The sequence below is a fragment of the Rhinopithecus bieti genome, unplaced genomic scaffold (assembly GCF_001698545.2).
Source record: "Rhinopithecus bieti isolate Rb0 unplaced genomic scaffold, ASM169854v2 scaffold_73682, whole genome shotgun sequence".
Classification (NCBI taxonomy): domain Eukaryota; kingdom Metazoa; phylum Chordata; class Mammalia; order Primates; family Cercopithecidae; genus Rhinopithecus; species Rhinopithecus bieti.
The window spans coordinates 2,159,799-2,187,372 of record NW_016829166.1 but is presented as its reverse complement, the minus strand read 5'-3'; the positions used below and the strand labels follow the sequence as shown (position 1 = coordinate 2,187,372).

At 39.9% G+C, this 27,574-nt stretch overlaps 1 protein-coding gene across 1 annotated transcript in view; it reads right to left on the bottom strand.

The window, feature by feature from the left end:
• ANKRD12 (ankyrin repeat domain 12) overlaps positions 1-27,150 on the bottom strand; it is a 139,023-nt gene extending 111,873 nt beyond the window's left edge. The window contains 1 exon segment of the mRNA XM_017864677.1: positions 26,192-27,150. The gene's annotated coding sequence lies outside the window, so the exon portion shown is untranslated.
• Between the last annotated feature and the right edge of the window lie 424 nt (positions 27,151-27,574).

Here is a 27,574-nt window from a genome sequence, read left to right as displayed (position 1 = left end):
GATCTAGAGGCAGAAATACCATCTGACCCAGCAATCTCTTTACTAGGTAATACCCAAAGGAATATAAATCATTCGATTATAAAGATACATGCATGTGTATGTTCACTGCAGCACTATTCACAATATCAAAGACGTGGAATTAACCCCAATGCCCATCAATGACAGACTGGATAAAGAAAATGTGGTAAATATACACCACAGAATACTATGTAGCCATAAAAAGGAAAGAGATCATGTCCTTTGCAGAGACATGGATGGAGCTGGAAGCTGTTATACTCAGCAAACTAACACAGGACCAGAAAACCAAACACACACGTTCTCACTTCTAAGTGTGAGGTCAACGATGAGAACACACGGACATATTGGGGTGGTGGGGGGAGACACACACTGGGGTCTTTAGGAGGGAGGGGTCGGGAGAGGGAGAACATCAGGAAGAACAGCTAATGGATGCTAGGCTTAATACCAAGGTGATGGGTTGATCTGTGCAGCAAACCACAATGACGCATGTTTACCTACGTAACAAACGTGCACATTCTGCACATGTACCCCGTAACTTAAAAGTTGAAGGAAACAAAAATTAGCTGGGTATGGTGGCATCCCCCTATAGTTGCAGCTACTCAGGAGGCTGGAGAGGGAGGATGGTTTGCACCCAGAAGTTTAAGGCTGCAGGGAGCTATGATTGCGTCACGGCACTCCAGCCTGGCAACAGAGTTCGAGACCCTGTCTCTAAAAAAAATTATAAATAAATAAATAATGTATGTAAATATTCTCACTGCAACAAAATATGTAAGTATGAGCGATAATGAAAGTGTTAGCTTGGTGTAATCATTATATATACATGTATATATATACACACTCATATATACATACACACACACATACACGTATATATGCATATATACATATACACATACATATATGTATCAACACATCACATAGTACTCCGTAACTATATACAATTCTTTTTTCAATTAAAAATAGAAATTGAAAAAAAAAGGACAAAGGGGGATCAAAATTAAAGTCTGTCTACAAATCTTTCACAACTAAGTTTTCAGATATACTTAGCTTTACCATGGCTACACACTGAGCAAGAAGTACTCACTCTTTAAGAGCTCATTTTTACTAAGGTACTGGAGGTCATGGAGAAGGATGGCTTCCCTCTGATTGAACTAAGGTAAGCAGGAGTTTTAAAAAAATTTCAGGAAAAAAAAAAAAAACCACCACCACCACCACACACACACACACACACACACACACACACACACACAGACCAAGGCAAGCGGACTGCTTGAGCCCAGGAGTTCAAAACTAGCCTAAGCAACATAGTAAGACCTCATCTCTACAAAAACAAAAAATAAAAACTAGGGGAAACCAAGGAGAACAAAACACACCAAAACTGAGTGATGGATGAATAATGACTACAGATTAAATTTACTGGAAATCTAAACATGGATGCAACAGCTAACAGTTTATAAAATGATTTCTTTATCTCATTTCAATCCTATCTAAGATGACTTTTAAAGACAATCAAATCGTGTTGGCACTGTTTTTAGCTTTGATTAGGTGCTCCTTGATTCATAATAACTGCTTCTAGAACATTACAATTTATTCTCAAATTTAATAAGCTGTCCTTTTAGGCTCATAACACTTGATAATGCAAACTTGCCTGGTTACCAGAAGCAAGCAGAAGACTTTTTTAAAAAAGATACAGATCCCTAGCTTCATTTTCAGAGCTACAGAATCGGAGTATCTGAGTAGAGTGATAAAAAACCACTTTTTAGAAAGCTCCACCAGTGCTTGCCAGGAGATTGGAAAAACATGGAGTGACTGCTTAATGGTTACAAGGGTTTCTTTTGGGTGATGACTGTATTCTGGAATCAGGCAGTGGCAACAGTTGCACATCATTGTGAATATACCAGAAAAAACCACTGGATTGTATACTTAAAATAGTTCACGCTGGGCACAGGAGTTCATGCCTATAATCCCAGCACTTTCGAAGGCCAAGGTAGGAGGATCACTTGAGGTCAGGAGTTTGAGACCAGCCTGAGCTGGTAAGAACCCATCTCTAAAAAAATTGTTTTTTAATCAGCCAGGTGCCTTGGCACAGCCTGTGGTCCCAGCTACTCAGGAGGCTGAAGTGGGAGGATCACCTGAGTCCGGGTAGCTGAGGTTGCAGTGAGCTGTGATCACATCTCAGTCTCCCAAGTAGCTGGGACCACAGACTCACACCACCACACCCAGCTAATATTTTGTATTTTTGGGAGAGACACGGTTTCACCATGTTGCCCAGGCTGGTCTCAAACTTCTGAGCTCAAGCGATCTGCCCACCTTGGACTCCCAAAGTGTGGGGATTACAGGCATGAGCCACTGGGTAAGAATAAAAAAAATTTTAAAATGAGCTGCGTGTGGTAGTGGACGTCTGTAGCCCCAGCTACTTGGGAGGCTGAGGCAGGAGGATCACTTGAGCCCAGGAATTTGAGCCTGCAGTAAGCTATGATCGTGCCACTGTATCCTAGCCTGGGTGACAGAGCAAGACTCTGTCTCAAATAATTAAAAAAAAAAAAATCTGAAACTACTATACATGTATAAAGAAAATGAACAATTAGATATTAATAAATGGATGGTGAACAGAAACCAGATTTCTTGCTGTTGGAGTGGGAGATTACAGATAGACAAGTCAGGAGAAGGCTAGAATGTGGTAATGGATTACAGCTGGAAATACCAATATAGACTCATGTTTAGTTTAATGCAGATACAAAGTTACATACGGAATTATAGATATGTATATAGAGTTAGTAATATACACATACATTTCCTTACTATGTCAGCTGGAGAGAATCCACAACCTGCAACACCCCAGTAGCAAGCAAGAAGCACACCTAAAAAGCAGATCTTAGTTATTAACCTTTCTCAGTAAAAGGAGAAATGGCTGATCCTAGGCCAAGGCAGGAAACAAAAGATGAGTCTGGATAATCTTGCACTCCCAGAAAGGAAGTACTCAAAAAGTATACATAAATAATAGTGATATGTCAAAGGCATACAGGTGCAAAGTGAAAGGGGTCCCAACAGACAATGCCAGAAAAAAACTGAGAAACAGAATATAGTAGTATTGGATTATAACCCAAGGTATCAACATCTATAAGTCCACAAATTAGTAAATTGAATAAATGAGAGAGAAAGGGTAAGTCTTCCACAAAGAACCGCAGATAGTTTATGTACACACCTCTTCTCAAGGAGGAACAGCATGGAAGTGTGGGCTGGGCAGAGTGACTTTCTTCCAAAGCATACAGCACGGAAAGAGGAGAAAAAAAGAGTAACTGTACTGTGGAGAAACCTGACAACTACTTTATCAGCCAGGTGATCAAGGTTAACACTAATAGTGCTAAGTCATGCTGACAGTATGTACCCTTAATGTAATGTGATAAAAATGACATTTTAACTCTCTGATCCTCCTCCTCAAAGCCATAACCCCAGCCTAATCATGAGAAAAACTTAAGACAAAGTCTAATAGTGGAGCATCCTACACTTACCTCACCGTAATCCTTAACACTGTAGAGTTCATCAAAAACAAGGAAAGTCTCAGAAACTGTCATGCCAAGAGCAGCCTAAGGAGATATGATAACTAAATGTAATGTGGTATCCTGGATGGGACCTTGGAACAGAAAAAGGACATTCAGTAAAAACTAGGGAAATCTGAATAAAGTATGAACTTTCGTTAACAATCATTTATTAACATTGGTTTTTTTATTTGTGACAAATGTATCATCCCAATATAAGATGTTAATTGAGGCAACTGGTATAAAGGTATACAGGACACCTCTGTACTATCTTCATAGTTTTCCTGTAAATCTTTTTTTTTTTTTCTTTTTTTGAGACGGAGTCTCACTCTGTCACCCAGGCTGGAGTGCAGTGGCCGGATCTCAGCTCACTGCAAGCTCCGCCTCCCGGGTTCCCGCCATTCTCCTGTCTCAGCCTCCCGAGTAGCTGGGACTACAGGCGCCCGTCATTACGCCTGGCTAGTTTTTTGTATTTTTTAGTAGAGACGGGGTTTCACTGTGTTAGCCAGGATGGTCTCGATCTCCTGACCTCGTGATCCGCCCGTCTCGGCCTCCCAGAGTGCTGGGATTACACAGGCTTGAGCCACCGCGTCCGGCCGTTTTTCTGTAAATCTAAAACCACTCTACTAAAGTAAAAAGTTTATTTTAAAAGTTCCTCAGGTAATTGCTGGTTTGGAAGCCATTAAGCAACGACTCCATCCTTTTCAGAGCAAGCTTCGACATCTCTAGTTACCTTACCTCATATTGACTTTGTGTCACTCACAGCCTTTATCTCTATCTCAAATCCTGTCCCCATCCTGGTTTCATGTCTATATCCCATCTCAGTCTGACCACTTAGGTTCTTTGATTTCTCAAGATTAAAAACCTTTTCTACTCCACTTAAGCCACTTACTTTATTTTGTTTTCAGAATTTTGTTAATATCGGTGGTCATTTTCTGCTGTAGCAATCATTTTCCTATCGATTTTTAAGAGGAAAACTGATGCTGTCATTTTTGTTACATATTTTTTAAAGCTGTGATTAAATATACATAACATACTGAGGCAGAAGAATCGCTTGAACCCAGGAGGCAGAGGTTGCAGTGAGTCGAGATCACGCCACTGCACTCCAGCCTTGGAGACAGAGCAAGACTCCATCTCAAAGAAACAAACAAACAAAAATACACACACACACACACACACACACACACACAATTTACCATTTTAACCATGTTTAAATACAGATGGTCCTCAACTTACAATAGTTCGACTTACAATATTTGGACTTTATAAATGGTGCAAAAGTGATACGTATTCACTAGAAACAGTACTTCGATTTTTCAATCTTTACCTTTTCCTAGGCTATTGGTATGTGGTATCATACTCTTTTGTGATGCTGGGCAGCTTCCAGTCAGCCACAAAATGACAGGGGTAAACAGCCACGAGATGATCAACACTTTATTATAAAAGAAGCTTCATGTTATTTTGCTCAACTGTAGGCTACCATAAGTATGCTGAGGACATTTACAGAGGCTAATCTAAGCTATATGATGTTCAGTAGACTAGGTGTATTAAACGTATTTTTAACTTACAGTATTTTCAGCTATTGTTTAGTTGGGATGTAATGCCATTCTAAGTCTAGAAGCACTGTCTAGAGTTCTGTGGCACCGGGTAACATCCACACTGTCATGCAATCATCACTACCATCTACTTCTAGAACTTTCTCATCTTTCGTAACTGAAACCCATTTAACAATAACAACTCATTTCCCACTTTTCCCAGCTCCTGGTAATTACCATTCCACTTTCTGTCTCTATGAACCTACTCTAGGTACTTTGTGCACGTGCAATCATATGATATTTTTCCTTTTGTGTGACTAGGTTATATCACTTAGCATACTGACTTCAAAGTTCTGACACATGCTGTAGCGTGTCACAATTTTTTTCAATGCCCTCTACACAGCCAATACTTTCCTTTTTAAAGCTGAGTAATATTCCATTTACGAATATACCACATTTTGCTGAGTGGATACTGGGGTGTTTCTACCTTCTGGCTATTGTGAATAATGCTGCTATAAACATGGGTAAACAATGCAAACACATTTTTGATGCCTATAGTTTTCTTGATAAGTCCTTCCTTTACTTTTAGATATAAAGCTTCTCTAGCTGAAGATCAGAATACATTCAATCTTATTTCAACTACTTTTGATGTTTAACTCTTTTCATCCACTAATCTATAATGCCAACTTTCATTTTTAAACCACAATCTTACTCCTTTATATGTTAATAACTAAATCTCTTTTCAGGCTTTCTAGTCTATTCCACCACTACTGTCTTTCCATTCTTGTATCAATACTGTATTGTTTTTGTTGTATGGCTTTCTAATACTAATTTTACTCCCTCCTCACCATTTTTCTTTTCAAAATTATCTTAATTCTCACCAAATGAAATTTCAGAATTAATTCTGACAAGGTAAAATGTTGGTATCTGGGACAAAAAAATATAAAATTAAACCACAGAAGTATTACGGGAAAAAATCCTTGGATAGAGAAAGCCTTTCCAAAATATGATATGAAAGTCAAAAGTCTTTTTTTTTTTTTTTTTAAGACAGAGTCTCACTCTGTTGCCCAGGCTGGAGTGCAGTGGTGTGATCTTGGCTCACCACAACCTCCACCTTCCAGGTTCAAGCGGTGATTCTCCTGCCTTAGCCTCCCAAGTAGCTGGGATTACAAGCATGCAACACCACGCCCAGCTAATTTTTGCATTTTTAGTAGAGCTTGGGTTTCATCATGTTGGTCAGGCTGCTTTGGAATTCCTGGCCTCAAGTGATCCACCCACCCCAGCCTCCCAAAGTGCTAGGATTACAGGCGTGAGCCACCACGCCCGGCCTTAAAAGCCATTTTTTAAAAGTCCTAAATAAAAATTTAAAATTTCTACAATGTAAATATCATAAACAGAAATCAGAAGACAAGTGAAAACATTTGCAACACTTATGAAAAAGAACAAACCAAGAGGTATAACTAAACAGTGAAAAACAGAAAACTCATTACAAAAAAAAATCAGAAGACATGAAGAACAAAGAACAAAAAACACACAAGTTAAGTAAACATACAGAAGTATGCAAACTCATTCACAGTTTTGAAACTATAAAACAATGACATGACTTCTCACTTAAAATTACGACCAAGATTAAAACTGTTGGCCAGGGCTTGGGAAAACCAGCATTTTAATCCACTGCTGATGGGGATAAAAACTGGGATGTTCTCTTTGGAGAGGTATTTGGCAGAAACCACAAAAATTTAAATGCACAGCCTTCTCTTCTAGTAATTCTACTTCAGGGATTATCCTACAGGTGTACTTACACAAATATGTAAAGATAACATAAAAATACATTCAACAAAGTGTTACTATAGTATGCCCAAAACACTGGAAGGGAAATCTACATATCCATTTATACCTGGTTAAACGAATTATGGCGCATTTTTATCCTGAAAATTATCTTCAAGCATTTATCCTTTGTGTTGCAAACAACCCAATTATACTCTTTTAGTTACTTAAAAATGTACAATTAAATTATTTTTGGTTATAGTCACTCTGCTATGACAGTAAATACTAGGTTTCACTGACTCTTTCTACTTTTTGTACCCATTAACCCTCCCCACTTCTCCAAAAAGCAGCTTTCTTATTTTTTTAACCTCTTCTTTTCTGAAGAACTTGTAAATATTAGGAGTGCCTCAGCATTTAAGGCTAGGTCACTTTTTATTCACTAACCCAGGCTACCTAAATGTGTGAAGTTAGAAAACCTAATCCAGTCTCACGGCTTTGAATACCACTAATTAGCTACTGATTTCCAAATTTGTATTTCTAGTCCTAGACCTTCTCTAAAACTCCAGATTTGTATATGTAAATACCCACTTGACATCTTCACATGGATATCTAATACGCATAACCAAACCAAAAAGGACTAGAGAACTCCTGTCTGTTAATCTTCTCTATTCCAATACATGCCACCAACATCCATCCATCACTTAAACCAGAAATGCTGATTCCATCTCTAAACTATACCACAAATTAAATTCACGTCTTCCCACCTCACTTGCTACCATCTTATTCCAAGCCACCATCATCTCTTGAATAGACTATTGCAAACACTTCCCAAATTATCTTCCTGCTTACATTCTTGTCACCACCTCCACCTTATATCCGATCTTCTACAGGAAGTAGCCAGAGTGTTTGTTGTTACTGTTGCTGTTGTTGAAGAGACAAGTTACACTATGTTGCCCAGGCTGGCCTTAAGCTCCTGCCTCAAGCAATCTGCTCACCTGTTGCCCAAGCAGCTAGGAATACAGGTAAATGTGCTTCTGCACCTGACTTGGAGTAATCTTTCATTCATTCATTCGAGACAGGATCTCATTCTGTAGCTCAGACTGGAGTGCAGTGGCATGATCATGGTGCACTGCAGTCTCGACCTCAAGTGATCGATCCTCCCACCTGAGCCCTCCCAAGCAGCTGAGACTGCAGGCACATGTTACCACATCCATCTAATTTTTGTATGTTTTGTAGAGACAGGGTTATGCCATGTTGCCAAGACTGGTCTTGAACTGCTGGGCTCAAGTCATCCTCCCGCCTTGGCCTCCCAAACTGCTGGGGATTACAGGCTTGAATCACTGTGCCCAGCCGCAGAGTAATCTTTTAAATCTAAAAATGAAATTATATCATTGCCCTGCTTGAACTTTTGTATTGGTTTCCCATTCAAACTAAACTATGTATACAAAGCAGAATTAATGGAAAAAACATATGAAGAATTTTTAAAACATTTAAAATCCTCTTAGAGCTAGAAGACTGATAACATGCAGAACTAAGTAGTTACAAAAGAGAACCAATACAGAGTATGAACATACATGGGTTGAAATAAAGAACTCTTCAGATGAGGTATATAATAGATAAGCCAAAGAATGAATTAGTGAGCTAGAAGAACAAGTAGAGGAGACAGTGCCAGAAGATATCAGGAAGGGATTAGGGAAAAAAAAAAAAAAAAAATTATATTAGTATATATATATTGAAAGGTTAGAGAATGAGAAACCAATATAGAGAAACCAGAAGTGAAAAAATCCATATAACAGAATTCCCATAAAGAGAAGAAAATGAAGAAAACAAAATATTTGAAAAAATGACCAATAATTTTTCCATAAAGAGAAGAACATGGAGAAAACAAAATATTTGAAAAAATGACCAGTCATTTCCCCCAAATGGGAAAAGGTGAAAGAACTGAGATTAAATTGCCTGGAATACATCCTGGGACACACAGTAGGCTCCCAACAAATTCAATATTTGATAAATGAGTGAGTAAACATGAATCCAAGGGCCAAACCAGGAAAATGAACTATACACAGACACATTACAATGCAACTGAAAAAGACAAAAGATTTCAAAATGTTCTAGAGAGGAAAAGAAATCAAATTGACATCAGAACTTCCCCAAAGTAATATCAGAGATAAGAAAACAATGTAGTGATGTTCTCAAAATGTTCAAGGGAAAGTATTTAAAACCAAAATCATTACTTGAACTAAGCTACTGGTGATAGTAAGCTATCAGCTATACGTGAGGCTTAACTAAAAATATTTTCAGACATCAAAAGGCTTTAGAAGGACATACAAATACCCTGTTTGAAAACCTTTTGAGTAGGTACTCAAATAACAGAAACAAGTCTATGGGCTGGGTACAGTGGTTAACGCCTGTAATTCCAACACTCCGGAAGGCTGAGGTAGGAGGACTGCTTGAGGTCAGGAGTTGGAGACCAGCCTGGGCAACATTTGAGACCTGTCTCTACAAAAAAATTTTTTTAAAAAGAAATATATAAGGATATTATGTAATATATGGGAGTAAGAGTGCATTTATAATCTAATAAGTCTATTTCATACAAAAAGAAAAAGGACAAATATGTAAAAGAATACCCCTATCAATCAACATGGCTTCTGGGAAAGGAGAGGGAAAAAGGCCACAGGAAAGTGAGAAAGCACTTAAAGGACTTATCTGGCTTAGAGGTAAAGTACACATTAAAATTTAAAAACTGTAGAAAATGAATAGAAATATAGGTCTCAATAAATCAAATGGATACCTTTGAAAACAAATGAACATTCAATCTGTGTGACAGAAGGCAGGAAAAAAAATGTTTTTAAGTGTGGTAAATAGAATGTAAATAATTTCCAATATATATGTTACTAAAATAAATGAAATTCACTAATCAAGAGTCTGTCTGTAAGAGTGGATAAACAGAATCCAGCAATATACTTTAAAAAAAAAAAAAGCAGACCACAAAAGAAGACCAAAATGGTGAAAATAAAAGACGGGAAGAAGTTATATCTGGAAATACAAACCCAGGCTGGTAAATGGCCTTTCTGTTTTTTAAGGCCCTATTTATGAATAACTAAGAGTCCTCCTGGTCTGGACTTTTTTACTTAAAGAGCCCAGTCTCGGCTTCCTGCTATTCCTGGGCCGATGGATTCCACCACTACATTAAAGCTCACACACTAAAGTTATCTTTTTATTTTCCCTATAGGACAAAGCTTCAACTTATGTTCTCTGTTATGACTGAGTTCTTTTTCATTTCAGGCACCTGCAGATTCCCCTTTCTTTAAATGTTTTATTTTATCTAGCTTTTCCATGTTTGAAAAGAAGGGGCATCTCCAGTCTACCGTTTTGTCCAGAAGTCCCTAAAACATTACTTTAGATTAAATACAACTGAGAGCAAGTTCAAATTATTTTTTTCTTTTTGTTTTTTAAGTATTGAGACCAGGTCTTGCTTTGTTGCCTAGGCTAGCCACAAACTCCTGGCCTCAAGCAATCCTCCTGCTTCAGCCTCTCAGAAGTGCTGGGATGACAGGCATGAACCAATGCACCTGGCCTAAATAATTTCATCATCTATATTATGAATGATAAAGTTCAATAAAAAGGCTATGAGAAGTAACTAAAATTATACCTTAGCGTAGACCTCAGTGCATATAAAATATTCAGACTTACCACCCACTTTGTATTCTACCTGGAGAAAGTAAAGAGAGAACTCTGAGCATGGAATGCAAGTTCCTAACTTTATTTCAGTTCCAGCTTCCACTGAGCTGCAGCCGCTTTCAGGGCAAAAATGCTTTCTTCGAAATTGACTTGAGAAAAAAAGACAACTAGTAAAGGACCAAATCACAGTAAACAATTTCGAATGGCCCTTAAGGGTCATTCAGTTAGGAAAGTGACCATCACTTTTCATGTAGTTTGATCTGGGAGCTTGAGGTCCAAGATTCTATTCTGAGATCTACCAAAGACTTTTTGGTTGACCTTTATCAGTTCTCATTATTTCTGTTTCTTCTTGAAAGTAAAATTAGATTAGATGACATTTAAGATCCTCTCGTTCCAAACTTCTGATTCTTGCATAAGAGGTTTAGAATGATTTCACTCCAAATTCTAGTATTTTTTCTATGAATGCAAAATGATACCTTAAATTATTACATGTACTGACCGCTGTTTTCTTCACATGCAAAAAATAAACCATTAGACATAAACACTAATTCCTACTTAAACCGAGCAAACAGCTTAATTCCCTCACATTTTTAAAATGGTTTTGAAAAAAATACTGGAAAAGGCCTCAAAATAAATAGCCATGCTTCTGAGATATTAACTGGACTTCACTCCCTGCCTTAACTGTTTAAGTCATTCAAGTGAGAATTCAGTCTATAAAAAGGGAACATGCTCTCTTTATCATACTTTCCTAAAGTAATTGTTAATTTTCACCACAATGTTTTCTGGCAGTTATTCCATAACATTTTCCCACAAAAAGCTAATGGCTGCATTCCAGATCAAGAAATTAGTATCCTTTTTTTTTTTTTAAATCACAAAATTGGCCTGGTACAATGGCTCACGCCTGTAATCCCAGCACTTTGGGAGGACAAGGCGGGCGGATCATGAGGTGAGGAAATCGAGACCATTCTGGCTAACATGGTGAAACCCCATCTCTACTGAAAATGCAAAAAATTGGCTGGGTGTGGTGGTAGGTGCCTGTAGTCTCGGGAGGCTGAGGCAGGAGAACAGTGTGAACCCGGGAGGCGGAGCTTGCAGTGAGCCAAAATCACATCACTGCACTTCAGCCTGGGCAACAGAGCGAGACTCCATCTCAAAAAATAATAATAATAAATAAAAATAAATAAAAAATCACACAATCACAAAATTTAACCACCAACACCATGCAAAAGATGAAGAAAAAAGTACAGGCATCTACAATCTTTTACAATAAACTGTCCTCAATGATGTCCTTAAAACAATGTTCTTAAAAGTTCTTAAGGAATTTTTATGGTCTATTTTATAAAGTTATCTAAAGTTTTAACTTTAGAATGGACATGTATTGCTTTTACCAGCAAACAAAAATTATTTTAAAATAATAACATAGGTCCATTTCTACTTGATTTCCTCTGGAGTCCTAGAGCACTCTGGGTAGAACTCAAGAGGAAATAATACACGAGACGGCAGGTAACAGAGCGCTTCAGACAGTGGTAGATGAAAAGAGATAAAAGGTACGTACATATTTTCTAACTCTAAAACCACAATAGGGAAAGAAGCAAAAGATTTAGGACACAAGCTCAATCCATTAAATATAGGCTTCATTTTTCATTAGTGCTGCTAAATATTATACCTTTCAGGAATCTGAGCATGAGAGAATTCAGAAGACTATACAAAATAAATACATTACAGGCCAGGCACGATGGTTCACTCCTGTATTCCCAGCACTTTGGGAGGCCAAGGCGGGCAGATCACCTGAGGTCAGGAGTTCAAGACAAGCCTGCCCAACACGGTGAAACCCCGTCTTCACCAAAAATACAAAAATTAGCCGGGCGTGGTGGGCGCATGCCTGTAGTCCCAGCTACTCAGCAGGCTGAAGCAGAAGAATCGCTTGAACCCAGGAGGCGCAGGTTGCAGTGAGCCCAGACTGCACCACTACATTCCAGCCTGAGTGACAGAGTGAGACTCCTTCTCAAAAATATAACAATAAAAATAAATAAATAAATAAATAAATAAATCATTACAAATAGCCAATTTGCTTTAGCTATATGTCTATTATTACTTTCAAAATTCCACAAAGGTAAACCTATAGGATAGAGTTCTATATAGATAGTCCAATTACCTGAAATAATAAACAACCAATATCTACTAATCCTAGCCAAATCTAGGTAAAATACATTGGAAGGAAATTAGGAAAGTAGAAAATAAGCACTACAAGACTTGGGTTCTAATTGTAACTTGAAATTTCTAGTAAACTCTTTGGCTTTCAGTTTCCTATTTTAAAACGATGTCCATTCCAATTCTAAAATTCTACCATTCTTTATCTCTCCCAACCATCACATTCCTTAATACAGACATCATGAAAAGTATGTTCAATAAACACTAGCTAGCCTAAATGAACTAATTCTCCTTAAAACTTCAACAAAAATGAATTAAGTCTGTGATGTTAACTTATTTAAGTGTGGGTATTTCCTTTAGCTATCATATTCTAGTTTGCTCATGCAATTATTCTATCACTTAGCATTTACTAAACACTTAACATGTCACATAATGGAACTAAGATTAACAACAACACACAATCCTAGCCTGAAGAGAACTGACAGCTTTTAACAGGAAAAAGACAATTTAATTACTATGCAGAATAATAAATGCTACGTAAGCAAGCACCCAATTTGGGTGCATGTATACGGAGGTAGGGGTGGGGAATTTCAAGAAGAGGGAACACTAAAATAGAGTCTTGAGAATGAATGAGGCAGGTAGATATAGATGGGGCTGGTGTGGGAGGAGGATAAGCATACGCACAGGTGTACACACATGCACACACAGAAGCAGACCACAATGAAGGAACAGCAAAAAACTGAAGCAGAGTGGGATAGAAAATGAGGCTGAAGAAAGCAGGAAGGGATCTCATCATGAAGCCCCTTGTCACTGTGTAGTCTGTTCTTTATGGTAACAAACAAGACTTCCAAAAAAGTAGTGACAATTCGAGTAGTGTGTTCAGAAAGATGCCCTTGGTGAAACTCTGAAAGATGGACTTAAGAGGAATTAGCTAAGACACAAGGAGACCACTTAAAGCACAATGACCAGATTGTGGTGGGAGGAGGGTCACAGAGGGCAGGGGTGGAAGAGTAAACAAGAACAGGAAGGCTAGAATGAAACCTAAGTTGCCGGCTCCAGCAATAAATAAGAAGTAAAATTGTTTTGGAAATAATTTAAATAAGCAATTAGCATTTATCTGTTGTATTTATCTTCTAATAGTAATAATACCTCAAATTTTTAAAAAATAAAATTCTTATCTCATCAAATATTTACAAGACATTAAAGAGATGTTTTTGACTATGTGAAACACCTGATTATAAGGGATCACATTCTAACAATGTATTTAGAGTTTGTAAATAAATATGGGCAGTTATATTTACAATTATCTATTTGCCTAGGGTATCTTATACATACATACATATACATACGTGTGTGTGTGTGTGTGTGTATTCTCCCCCCTCCAGAATTATTAAGGTAGGTATATAAAATATTCATCTGCAATTGAGACGGTTGACACAGATGACTTCTAAAGGTCTGAGATTTTTAAAATGAGTTGCTGAGTTTACTGACCTTCTGGCCCTAACAGGTTCTAACTTGCTGCAACTTCCATAAACCAGTAGAGGGCTGCAACAGCTCAGAGAAAATGGTCAGGCAGCTTTACTTGCATTTCTGGCACAGGGAGCAGAAAAGACTACCAATGCTGAAAAGTAGAAACCTAACAGCCACTGTATTCACTTCACTGTCAATAGGGAAAAAGCTTACAGGTTCCAAAAGGATTCTAAAATTCTGAAAACTAGAAACATCCACAATTAAGAATTCTGCCATCTCCTTTCTCTTCTAGCAAAACGGTAAACTGTTTGAAGGCCAAGTAAAATTTCACAGAACAAGTACGGGGAAAAAGTCTATCAAAATGAGTTGGCAATTCACCACTTCCTTTTAGACCTATTGCGCCACACAACTGATCTTCCTAAAATAATTATTTTGTTTCTTTCCTCTCAAATCTATACTTTATCAGTTTTGTTCTGCATATAGTGGAGTGTTGAAGTTTAGCTTTCACAAGATTTCTAGGTACATTCCTACCTCATATATAAATCTTACTTTCAACTCCTCTAGTCACACTGCTCTCAATACTATATATAATGTTCAACAGAGTTAAGATGGAAGAGGTCAGGCTTCACTGAATAAGTCACAGTTGAGATGAACCATGAAGAAACAAAAGGATTTAAATAGGTCTAGAGAAAAGGGAAAGATCATGCTATTTTTTGTACCTTTTAAATTATCTAAAATATTCTAAATAAATTTTTTTTGTATTTTATTTTTGCCCCCTCTGTGGCCCCCTCCAAAACATAGGCTATTGCAGCCAATCTTTGCAACATATCATAACAATTATAAATAAGGCTGGTGCTACTCTTAAGTATTACTCACAGCTTAATCCCCAAAAGTGCCCTGTCTCACTTTTACCGCTTTCTATAAAAATGACAGGCACATACTTTAGCCTTAAATGAAAGGATTTTTTAATTATTTAAATAATGGATACAGTTTTAGCAGTGGTACACAAGATAAATGAGATTGGGACAGGTCATTAAGAAACCAGAATAGTTTACATTAATCCCTGCCTCTGCAATATAAGCCTGAGATCCTAAAAACTATGTCCAAATTCTTGATGCAGTTGCGGAGAGCTGAAATCAATCCCTACAAGACAGCAATCCAAGTAACAAAGTATTTCTGACTTACATACAACATCATTTCCACCCTGATCCAACAATATCATGGGTTACAACGCTGCTCAAATTACAGATTAAAATTGACACTTCCATGACTATACCAGGACTGAATTGTTTGGCCTTTATTTTAGTCTTGATCTGCTACCTTTTTCTTTATCCTGCTTACTCTCCAACATAAACCTACCTCCTACAGTATACACTAGATTTCAGAACAACCGTACATTCCAGGGCATTCAAAGGAAAACACACTTTAAACTGGTTTAATGTACCATTATATGTCAGTGGTAGCTCTTCTGACCAAAGTCATTTAGAATTATAAACTGTTTTCCCTGACAAAGCATGTTGATGAGAAGGAGAAATATGGTAACGAGGGACCAGAACAGAGTAATTTCACTGTATCCTAATAGCTGAAAGAAAGTAGTATGAAAAGGCTGATACTCTGAAAACTCCAACAACAATGCAAAAGAATAAGAGTGTATTTGGTTGGTTTTTACTTTTTTTTTAGTTTTACGGAGATGGAAGCTCATTATGTTGGCCCGGCTACTTTCAAAATCCTGGCCTCGAGCAATCCTCTCACCTCTGCCTCCCACAGTGATGGGATTACAGGTGTGTGCCACTGTGTCCAGCCAAAACTCCTCTTTTTGTGGATGGAGTCTCACTATTTTGGCCCAGGCTGGGCTCAAACTCATGCTCCTCCCACCTCAACCTTCTGGAGTAGCTGGGATTACAGGCATGTGCCACTGTGCCAGGCTTGGTTTTATTTTTAAAAAAGAACACTTTCTGACATATAACCACACAAATGTTTTGAATCGGGGAGAAAAGGCAAATGTCACTGATGGTGCAAATGTTAAGCAGGTTTACTAAAGGAATTATAAAAGTAACGCCTAAAAAAGAAATTAAGGACTCGCTAAGAATCTAAGAGTTCTACAACAAAAACTGAACCTACATTTCCAAGTCAGTGATTCTCGGCCTCTTTGAAGAGACCTATTTCAGTACCTAAAACACACAGGTCCTTTCCCCCGAACTCACATTTACCAAAAAATCTACAACTTCAAAACACACACACAACCTCTTCCTAATTATGCATCTTGATTTTAGGTAATTACCTCTTCTTGCTAGATTTTAAGTTGCCCATAAACAGAGAATGCCTTCTTCAGATATGTGCTTACAACTGGGGCCTAAAACCTTAAGAACCTTTCTAAATAGTTACCTCCTATTTAAATTCTATACTTCTAGAATTACTTTCTAAGAAAATGCATATTATATCATTTCCCACCTTGGAAATTAATTTTTATTAAGCCCCTCATCCTAGCAATTGTGGCTGTTCTTAACTACTACCCACTTTTAGTCCCAGTTCATCCTCTTATGCCAGTCAGACCATCCTCTTGCCACTGTCACTGAGGTGATTTCTCATTCATTCAATAAATATATGCTAACCATTTACAACGTGATGGAATAGAGAACAAAACAGAATGATTTGTTTCTTTACACGGCTTACCATGTTCCTTTCCACATCAACTAGAAAGCAATTTGGGGCCGGGCGCGGTGGCTCAAGCCTGTAATCCCAGCACTTTGGGAGGCCGAGACGGGCGGATCACGAGGTCAGGAGATCGAGACCATCCTGGCTAACACGGTGAAACCCCGTCTCTACTAAAAAAATACAAAAAACTAGCCGGGCGAGGTGGCGGCCGCCTGTGGTCCCAGCTACCCGGGAGGAAGAGGCAGGAGAAGGGGGTAAAAGCCCAGTGGGCGCAGACTGCAGTGCGCGGACGATCTGGCCACTGCACTCCCAGCCTGGCGCGCGTGACAGAGCGACGACTCCTTCTCCAAAAAGAAAAAAACAAAAAAAAAAAAGAAAGCAATTTGGATGATTAAGGAATAATACTATCCTCCTATGTGATTATGTCTGTATTTTGTTTCCTGAGTATGAATTCTTAAAAAGACACATACTATAATACTGCCTTCACTTGTAGCTTCACAAATCCCTGCCTCAACAATGCTAAATGTAGTGCTGTACCTAGAGACATTCCTTTAAAAACTGTTAATTATGTGTTTAAAACTTCACTACATCCAGAGTCTGGCATGGTGGCATACGCCTGTAATCCTAGCTACAAGAGAGGCTGGGACAGGAGGATTCCTTGAGACCAGGAGTTTGAGGCTGCAGGGAGCTATGATGGCACCACTGTACTCCAGCCTGGGCAATAGAGCAAGAACCCATATCTAAAAATAAAACTAATAAAAACTTCATTATATCTACAGTACTTGTTCATTGTGGTAAAACTGGAAAATTCAGAAATGAGAAGATAAAAATTCCAAAGACTTTCAAATTCAAGAACCCATTACATTTTCAGACTGAATACTTCATGACTTTTCACTTTTACTCCTTGTAAAAATCCATAATCATAATACAAATTACATATTTTTCCCCTAAAGCGTCTAAATTTATCATTTTATCTTTTCTTTTAATATCATCATCTTTGAAGGTGCAGTACTGAAAAGAAGCAATACAGTCACCATCACTTTTACTAGATAGGTGTAACTTTAAATGATTTAACTTGAACCTCAGCTGCCTATGATCAACTATGGAGTAGTTGTAATTATACCTCTGCCAGTCTATTAGCACTTCCTAATGAATATGACTCAAGTGTGAGACTACATGTTTCCCCTATGCTCAAAAGATTCTGTTTTCTGCTACTCCCACCCTAACGTCTGAGTATACAAAAGCTATAGGGAGGGGAAATTCTTAGACTAGGAGTGTGAATGGAATAATAAAAGAGCATGAAGACTAATCACCCCAATAAGGCAGTAGTACTCTGGAGAGAGCCTGTTTCTTCTGGGGTTTCTGAAGTGGCAATGGTGCTATAAAATAATATTTGTAACATATAGAAGATTAATAATCACTAATATATAAAGATTATGCAAAAGGAGGTTGGAGAATTAATAATCTTTTTATTATAGTCTTTAAACAATAGCATACAATTTCATGCTGTAAAACCCTAATAAAAATGTTAAAATATTATTTAAATTATTGATTGCTACTCCTAGAAGTTTTGAGTAAGAAAAAAAGAGAAAAATGGCCAAAGGATATGATGTGTCAAGTCACAGTAGAGAAAATGCAAGTGATTATTTTCTCATGTGTTAGCTAATGTAAAATGAAAGTGGTAATATAATTTTCAAGTTTAACAACACAAATATAGGTATGTAAGTATAGATTAATTTTGAATGAGCCCTTCCAAGAACGAGCGCTAGTGCCTGAAGGAAGAGGAGGAGCCTCAAAGGATGAAAAAGTACAAGGGAAAGAATGAGTAAGCCAATTTGCTGTAAACCATTCTTGCTTACTTTCAATAACATGAGGACAAATAGAAACACAGTAAAGAGGGGGATGGTGGTGGTGGTGTTTGGTCATATTCAACTGCAGCTTAAAGAGAATTCTCAGCAGGGAGCAATGGTTCACGCCTGTAATCCCAGCACTTTGGGAAGCTGAGGTGGGTGGATCATGAGGTCAGGAGTTTGAGACCAGTCTGGTCAATATAGTGAAACCCTGTCTCTACTAAAAATACAAAAAATTAGCCAGGCATGGTAGCGGGTGACTGTAATCCCAGCTACTGGGGAGGATGGGGCAGGAGAATCGCTTGAACCCGGGAGGTGGAGGTTGCAGTGAGCCGAGTTGCACCCCAGCCTGGGCGACAGTGTGAGACTTCATCTCAAAAAAAAAAAAAAAAAAAAAGAATGTTCTTCACTCCTGATATGTTTTTACAAATCCTGGAAGATAAGCATAATTTCTGAAGGCTGAATAACCACTACTGGATGATCATGTCAACTATAAATATATTAGTGAATTGGACTGATCTTAAGAAAAAATTTCTCAAAGTAACAAACTTAAATTTATATAATTTATAAATTTCAACTTAAGTCCTTGAGTAAAAAAGATCCAGTTAGAGATATTCTGGCAACAACTTTCTGAAGTGTTTTCTTAACTAGATATTTAAGATATCTACACTTACATGTAACATATATGAAGGTATCTAATAGTATGCAGCATACAGAAGCTCAAAAGAAGTTCTTTTCCTTGATTACCAAGTAACTCCCACGTAGTGAGAATTAAACTCTGGTAGAAAGGATTTATTTTAACTCAGTGGTTCCAAGACTAACATGGAACACTGGAATGCAAGTCAAGGCTTTATTCCTAATTACAATATTCTTGTGCAAATTACGGTAGGAAATGTGTTATGAAATTTTAATTTTCTTATCTAATCGTCTTTATCATCATTAACCATTAGAACTAAACTTTTTTTTTTTTGAGATAGCATCGCTCTGTCTCCTAGGCTGGAGTGCAGTGGCTCAATCTTGGCTCACTGCAACCTCCCCCTCCCAGGTTCAACCAATTCTCCTGCCTCAGCCTCCCAAGTAGCTGGGATTACAAGGGTGCGTCACCACACCCAGCTAATTTTTCTGTATTTTTTAGTAAACAGGGTTTCACCATGTTAGTCAGACTGGTCTCAAACTCCTGACCTCAGGTGATCTGCCAGCCTCAGCCTTCCAAAGTGCTGGGATTACAGGAGTGAGCCACTAGGCGCCTGGCCCATTACCACTAATTATTAAAGCTGTACAAGGAATGTTTTTAATGTTTACCTCTACTCTGTATCAGAAGAGTAAACAGAATAGAAAGTTGTGTACAATTTGAATTTCGTGGGAGAAAATAAAAGTGCATGTCTCTCCTTTCTCTTCCTTTAGGTTTGCTAATGCTTCTCTTTCATGAGTGAATTTCAAAGGAATCTAACATTACTCCAGATAATTTTAACCTGGATTCAATCCATGGCTCAGTATCATCAGATTACCTGACAATCCTCGTTTTGCTTTACTGAGCTGTGAGGTTCAAAAGAGAATCAGATGTAAAAAGCACTGTGTGAACTACAAAGCACTATAATTTTTAAGGTACTATTTTCTTTTATCTTGAGAGTCAATATAGCTATTTCTAGGCAGAAGAGAGAGCCACAAATGGTTTTTGTTCTCTATTAGAAGTCAGCATGCCAACAAAACTCCTATGTAGGAGGAACAATCTGAAATCTGAGAAGCTATAGAGGTCTATTATAACTCCTTGCTATTGTTACAATAAGAGACTATATATCCAGGTAAGGTGGCTAAGACGTGTAATCTCAGCTACTAGGGAGGGTGAAGCAGGAGGACTGCTTGAGGTCAGGAGTTCGAGACCAAGACCAGTTTGAGCAACATAGTGAAACCTTGGCTCTAAAACAAACAAAAACAAACAAAAAACCCTATTTATTTTAAAAGGTTAACAATTCCCCAACCTATGCATATTATTAAAGATTATTAATCTTATATTGTCAAAATAATATAGATAACAGACACAAGATAGTTAAAAATGTACTTATCGCTAACATTTGTGTTATTTTTCCCAGTTATGGCCTAAATACACACTGATAACCAGAAAAGTAAACTATTACATATTTTGAAATAATTTTAGCCCAATAAACAGATGTTAAGGAATTGGCCAAAGATGACACAATTTTTTTAATTTTTAGAATTTTTTTAAAGTCAGAGAAAAAGAAATGACTTCCACCCTATAACTTGCAGCTTCATAATCTACCTCCTTCAAGTTGGAAATGTCTCCATGTTACAACTGAATTTTCTAAGGACTTATGTTTGAATTTAAGTTTCAGAATTTTGGAGGATCGCACTAATCAGAAAACCTGATCTTGGATACTGTTTTCTAAGCTGGACAAACTCAGCAAATTTTCTATTGCTGGATCTGTTCCCTTATGAAAGTCCTAAATGAGTATGGTTAGTTTTTTCTTCAGTCACTGTGACGAAAGAATGTCTCTTTAGAAGAATGGTATCAAGAGAAAGGTGGAATTTTTTTTAGGATAGCCTCATATTATATGAACAACCATGGCCCTTTCCGTAGCTGGTAAGAATACTGTGCTCTGACAACTAATAAAAAACCACCACCACAGCAACAAGTATATCTCCATCTCATAAAAAGGATTGCTGGCCTATGTTCTATGATTCCCATAAGGGTACTTCTTTTTTTTTTTTTTTCCTTCGGACCACCAAGAAGGTAGAATAGCTGGCCCCCAAACGTTTTTCATGAAATCTGAAATTTAAGAATCCCTGCCTTAAAACTCTTAGAAAACCAACTTAATTAGAGGCACAGCAGATAAATGGTTAATAAAGCAGGACAATGAAATCTATTATTTAGTGTGTAAAATCTACACATCACGTAACTGTTCACAGCCTCAGTTTCCTCTCCATTTTACAAGGTTATTATGAAAATTACCTAAAATGTTTCACTTAAAACGGAGATTTGCATATTCTAAGTGTTCAGCAAATATTATCTATGATTATTAGCAGCTTTATTTTCAAGACTATAAAAACTCCGATAATCTATGTAATACTACAATACTGATGTTGGTTTCCAGGATGATCAATTTAAAGCACTAAGAGGTTTCAAACTTAACAGCAAAGGCAAACAAAAACTGTTTTCAACACTCATATTTTAGATATACCAGATAACCTTAACATGAACTATTCAAAGACGAGTTTTTAAAGGAAATCATCTCCTGCTTTTCCGTATCTGAAAACTAGCAAGAGTCAAATAAATTAACATTGCTACTAAGATTACTTTCACTATTACTTTTAAAAAGCCATTGTCTGTTACAGAAACAGATTATGAATGCATGAATATATATGAGAATATTTTCAAATGCTAAAGAAACTTCACATTCTTCAGGGAAAGTCAGACTAATAATTGCAATATTTAAAATGTTCATAAGCAGCTTAGTTCTAACTAACTAAGGTTAGAACTAAGTGGGAATCAGAAAATGTATCTACAGGAATTATAATCTGTAAAACAGCAGAAGATGAAAACAAAGCTAGGGCTATGCAAAAATCCAGGGATCTAAACACCCTGTTACGCTTTAAGAATTTTATTTTCTTTAAAAATAACATCACCACGTTGCACAGAAGTTTACAGCATACAATGTGCTTCCTAAAGTATTCTCATTTGTTCCACAGAACATTAAATTATGCAGGAAAATTACTTTTGCAGGTTAAAAAGGCAAGGTTATTATTATTATTGTATTTTTAAAGTTGCAGCTGATAGAAGGCAAGGTTCCGAAAGTGAATGCGATATGTCAAAAACCATTGTTAGGAAGTCAGGAAGTGATAAATCAAGAATTTAAACCCAGGCCTTCTCACTTACATTTCAACGTCCTTTCCACAACTCCATAAAACTTCTAAAGAGGCAAATTAGCATCTTCACAGAAAGAAACCTCTCGGTCAAACCACAGGTTGTTTTTAACTAGCTGCCGACTAGCTTTAAGTCTTTTCACCTTTATTTTCTCATGTGTAAAAATAAAGGAAATAAGTAAGAAAATCAGAAGTCCCTTCCAGTCCCAAGGATAAATCTCAACACCGTACCCTTTACAAGGCATACACATTTTACAAATACATGTTGTAAGCAACAAATTCCAAGTTAGAAAGCAGTGTCAAGAGCTCTTAAGCAATCTACAGCAATTATTAGACAAATTCTTCATGACCACCTGATACATGTTACTTTAATATGACTAAGTCTATATACAGAAAGTAGTAGGAAAAACCTCTTATGAACTATGATGGAAATGACTCCATTAACCATCCTCTTTTTGGACTGAAATAATGCTATTAAAACGTAAGAATGGTTTAAAGAAAAGTTTACGTCTCAGCCAAGTTTACGATTTCAGCTAATAGCAAGAAATCAAAATGATACTTTTACAACCACTCAATATTTTTTTAAGAATAAAATCTCTTCTCCAACGAAGTGTTTTCCAAATATCCTACCATTTCTCCAATCTACTTCAAAAGAGTATCAGTCATGTTTTCCAACTTCCATAGGGAAAAAAGTAATATCGACAGCTTGATAAAAACATCTTCCTTTTAAACTCATTCTACCAGCTGGACACTAGTCTGCAAATAAAATTCAGGCTCTTTTTCCCCCTTTGGTATTAACCAGTGTAAGTCTGCACGATGTATTTTCAGCTAAATTCTTTCCTCGTCTGAATATTTTTGTTCTCTTTACTCCTCCTCAAATATTCTTCATGGAATACACACCCAGAGATTTCCACTTTCCCAGTTCTGCGTAGTTCATGAAATTATTCCAATAACTAATTCTTAACAACTACTATGAGAACTATGAGATTAAGAACATCAAAAGTATCTTACATAAGTACACTTAACACTCATTTTCCTTCCATTTTAACACCTCGTCTATCTCTAACATAAAACACATAACGAGTTAAACTTGACCTTAGCCAAGATGCCTGTAGAGCTTCAGAAATGTATTCAGTGCCTGTATCAAATATAAAAGATCCTTAAGCAGTAAAACCTATCTCCCCTTGTCTATAATCTCCAGGGGAAAATATTTCAAATCTTTAAAGGTTTCGCCTTTAATCCAAATTAAAGATTTTTCTCAACAAGATTAGTTAATATAACGAATTCATCTTACACAGTGGACACTATTTCATTTTGCTTTTAAGCCACTTGGCACCAATAGAGCATATGTTCGGCCAGTTCTGAGCTAATCTCCAGGAAAGGCTTTGTATAACAATTGAAGAAACTCAGATCTGTGCCCAAGATTTCTAACGTCCTACTTCAGCATATGTTTTTGGTTTTTTTGTTTGTTTTCTGTTTGTTTTGAAAAGGAGTCCCGCTCTTGTTGCCCAGGCTGGAGTGCAGTGGCACGATCTCGGCTCACTGCAAACTCTGCCGCCCGGGTTCAAGCGATTCTCCTGCCTCAGCTTCCCAAGTAGCTGGGATTACAGACATGCGCCACCACGCCTGGCTAATTTTGTATTTTTAGTAGAGATGGGGTTTCACTATATTGGTCAGGCTGGTCTCGAACTCCTGACCTCAGGTGATCTACCCACCTCGGCCTCCCAAAGTGCTGGGATTATAGGCATGAGCCACCGCGCCCGGCCGTGCATATGTTTTTAATACAGTTAATTTATGTTAAAATATCTATTTCACTAGCCTTTCTTTATAATTTACACAAACCATTCTAAAATGAAAACGAAATACATGACGGAAGATGCAGGCTCATTTCAACTTTAGGATTAGAGATAATTCCGAATCATTACATACACAGCACTGGATCTGCAACACACTTCACCTTAGTTCGCAGTTTAACCACGGGTGTCCAGTGGAAATTACAATCCCTGTGACAACACTGCTTTAAATGTTTCCTAAGGTTTCAACGAGTGCAACAGTAACTTCCTATCCCAGACAGCGTCTTACTGTTATTACTAAAACAGCTGTCAGCTAAGCTTCGGATACCTCTTTGTACAGCCGTTGATTCAACGCTTTGGGATCTGGAAGGATGCGTCATTCCACATCACTCCTCAAAACGAGATCTAAGCACCTGACGTGCTCCAGGGGTCTTGAAGCATCTCAAGCGGGCACTTGAAAAACGATGAACTGCCTGCCCAATGCGGCAAGGTTAGATTACGCCGACATTTAAGACAGAACTGTAGAGTGGCAGCTCTTTCCCCGGACACGACTAAAGCAGCAATTTCCCCTTCTTGCTTTCATCCACGTCTCCCAGGACCCAAATACCTCCAACGCTCCCGGCCCGAGCGGCCCCAGCAGAATCCCCGGCGTCGGCTGGGGACGGAGACGCGCGGCCGGGCGCGGGCCCGCGGGCCGCCCGCCCCCGCGGGCGAAGCCGCACGCCAGCGCCGCCCTCTCGGCCAGCGCACACTCACACTCGCAACGACACGGCTCCTCCGGCCCGCCATGTTCCCGGGAGGCCGGCCGGCAGCGCCAGGCCCGACAGCCGCGGTGAGGGGCCGCCCGCCCCGAGGCCAGCCCGCCGGTCGCTCCACCCGGCCCGCCCCGTCCGCCGGCGCCGCCCCGCCCCAGTTGGGCGGCTCCCTGCGGCCGCGGCTCAAGACGCGGGAGGGCCGGCGCAGGCGGGCAAGCAGGACGGGCCCCGGCGGCAGACCCGCGCCGGGGGGCACTAACGGCCTGTCACTGTCAGGCGGGCTGCGGCCCGGGCCAGGCTGGGCGGGCGACGCGTCGGGGCCGGGTGGGGCGGGCAGGGCGCGTCCCCTACCTTGCTCTGGGGCGGGGGAACGGGAGCAGCGCAGAACTGAGGGGGTCTCCTCTCAGGCGCCGGGGACAAGCTCGAAACCGCGCCCCTCCTTCCTCCTTTCCTGTCGCCACGCCCCCCTCACCCGCACGGACCCGAGGCAAAGCCAGCGCAGGAGGCTTCACCCCCGGAACGAGTGCCTCGGCGTGGCCGTCGCTGTCGTTGTCTTCGTCGCCGCTGCAACCGCCTGTAATACCGCCGGGGCCGGGCTTGAAAACATCTCCGGTCTCGGTCCGTCTCTCACCACAGCCTCCTCGCTCCCAGGACAGGGCCGCCCCGCGATTGGCTGCGACGCGAGCACGTGACACCCGCGGACACGTGACTCCCGCGGGCACGGGACGGGCGGCGTGACCGCCCCGCCCCCCCAGCGCCCGCCCCTCCTGCTGCTCAGCCAGGCTCCGCGAACTGCAGGGCGGGGAAGCGGGACGTACCAAGCGGCAGGCGGCGGAGGGGTGCGGTCCGGAACTCCGCCCTTTGTGTTAGTCGGTCTCCACGCCCCACTCGGGCTAGTGTCACCGCCTCCCCGCCGCAGACACCATCCGACAAAGGAGGGGGAATCAAAGGCTGGGTGAAGAGGCAGGGCAGGCGCCGGTGACGCTGCTGGGCAAGCGGGCTCTGCAGTAGCATTTGTGGCGACCGTGGCAGTGGCTGTGACTGGAAGCTTCTGGAAAAGGCGGCGGCGATGAAGAACCCCCCACATAGGGTATTCACCTGTTATTTTTACACGGGACGGGTGGACGAGCATGATCCAACTCAGGCAAAATGACGCTGTAACCGCAGCTCCGAGGACTAGGCGAAGTTCCCCCGCTAAGCCGGCGGCGGCCGCCTGGCCCCGCACCAGGCGGGAGAAGCTGCACCTGCGCCCAGAGCCCTCCGCTCCCCGCCCCAGGTGGAGCCCTGGGCCCCGCCCCGAAAGCGCGGTAGAGTCCACCCGCCCTGGGACCAGGGGATCTAGAGCGCGTCCCCTTCCAGCCACGCCTTCCAGTGGCCTCTTTAAAGAGGAATTCAGTGCACGTTCCCACACGTAGTGTTGGGGATTCGAGAGGGAGCTGCTCAGGTACTGGGAAGGGTGCCTGAGGAAAACTGACCGTCAGACCCGGCGTGGCAACCCCGGGTACTCACTTCCTTCTGGGCGCGTATTATTTACGCAGGTTAATCTGCAACAACAGCGTCCGTTTATGACTTACTGCATGCAGTTATAAGTTTATGTTAAACTGTCCTTTAGTCTTGATGAACTGAGGGTTCAGATGTGAAATGACATTCATACCTGACAGGGACGGCGAGGTCCCATCAAATTACTATATAAAGCATAAACCTGCATTAAAGATCAGGAGTTTTCCCTTTCCTAGGTTTCTGATTTTTCCCACCTACAAATCATTAGGGTCAACAAGACTAGAAAGAGAGCACCTTATGGCTAGAGGTGGAATAGTGTTACATTTAATTTGGTTATTTATGATGTGAAATACAAAGAAAAAGTCGCCTATGAGAAAGTCAAGAGAGCTCCAGGGTAGGACATTTTCATTGTTTTGTGCCACTTGGAAAATTAACTGTTTACCTTCTCTCAATTAAAAAAAAAATTCTTAAAGACATACTTAAAAATAATCGTTATAGCCGAACGCGGTGGCTCACGCCTGTAATCCCAGCAATTTGGGAGGCTGAGGCAGGCAGATGGCTTGAGCCTGGGAGTTTGAGACCAGCCAGAGCAACACAGTAAGACTCTGTCTCTAAAAAATATATGAAAATTAACCAGGCTGGTGGCACCTCTCTGAGACCAGAGTATTGCAGTGAGCCATGATCACACACACTGTACTCCTGCCTGGGGACACAGCCTGTCTCAAAAAAAAAAAAAAAAATAGGGGCCGGGCGCGGTGGCTCAAGCCTGTAATCCCAGCACTTTGGGAGGCCGAGACGGGCGGATCACGAGGTCAGGAGATTGAGACCATCCTGGCTAATACCGTGAAACCCCGTCTCTACTAAAAAATACAAAAAACTAGCCGGGCGAGGTGGCGGGCGCCTGTAGTCCCAGCTACTCGGGAGGCTGAGGCAGAAGAATGGCGTAAACCCGGGAGGCGGAGCTTGCAGTGAGCTGAGATC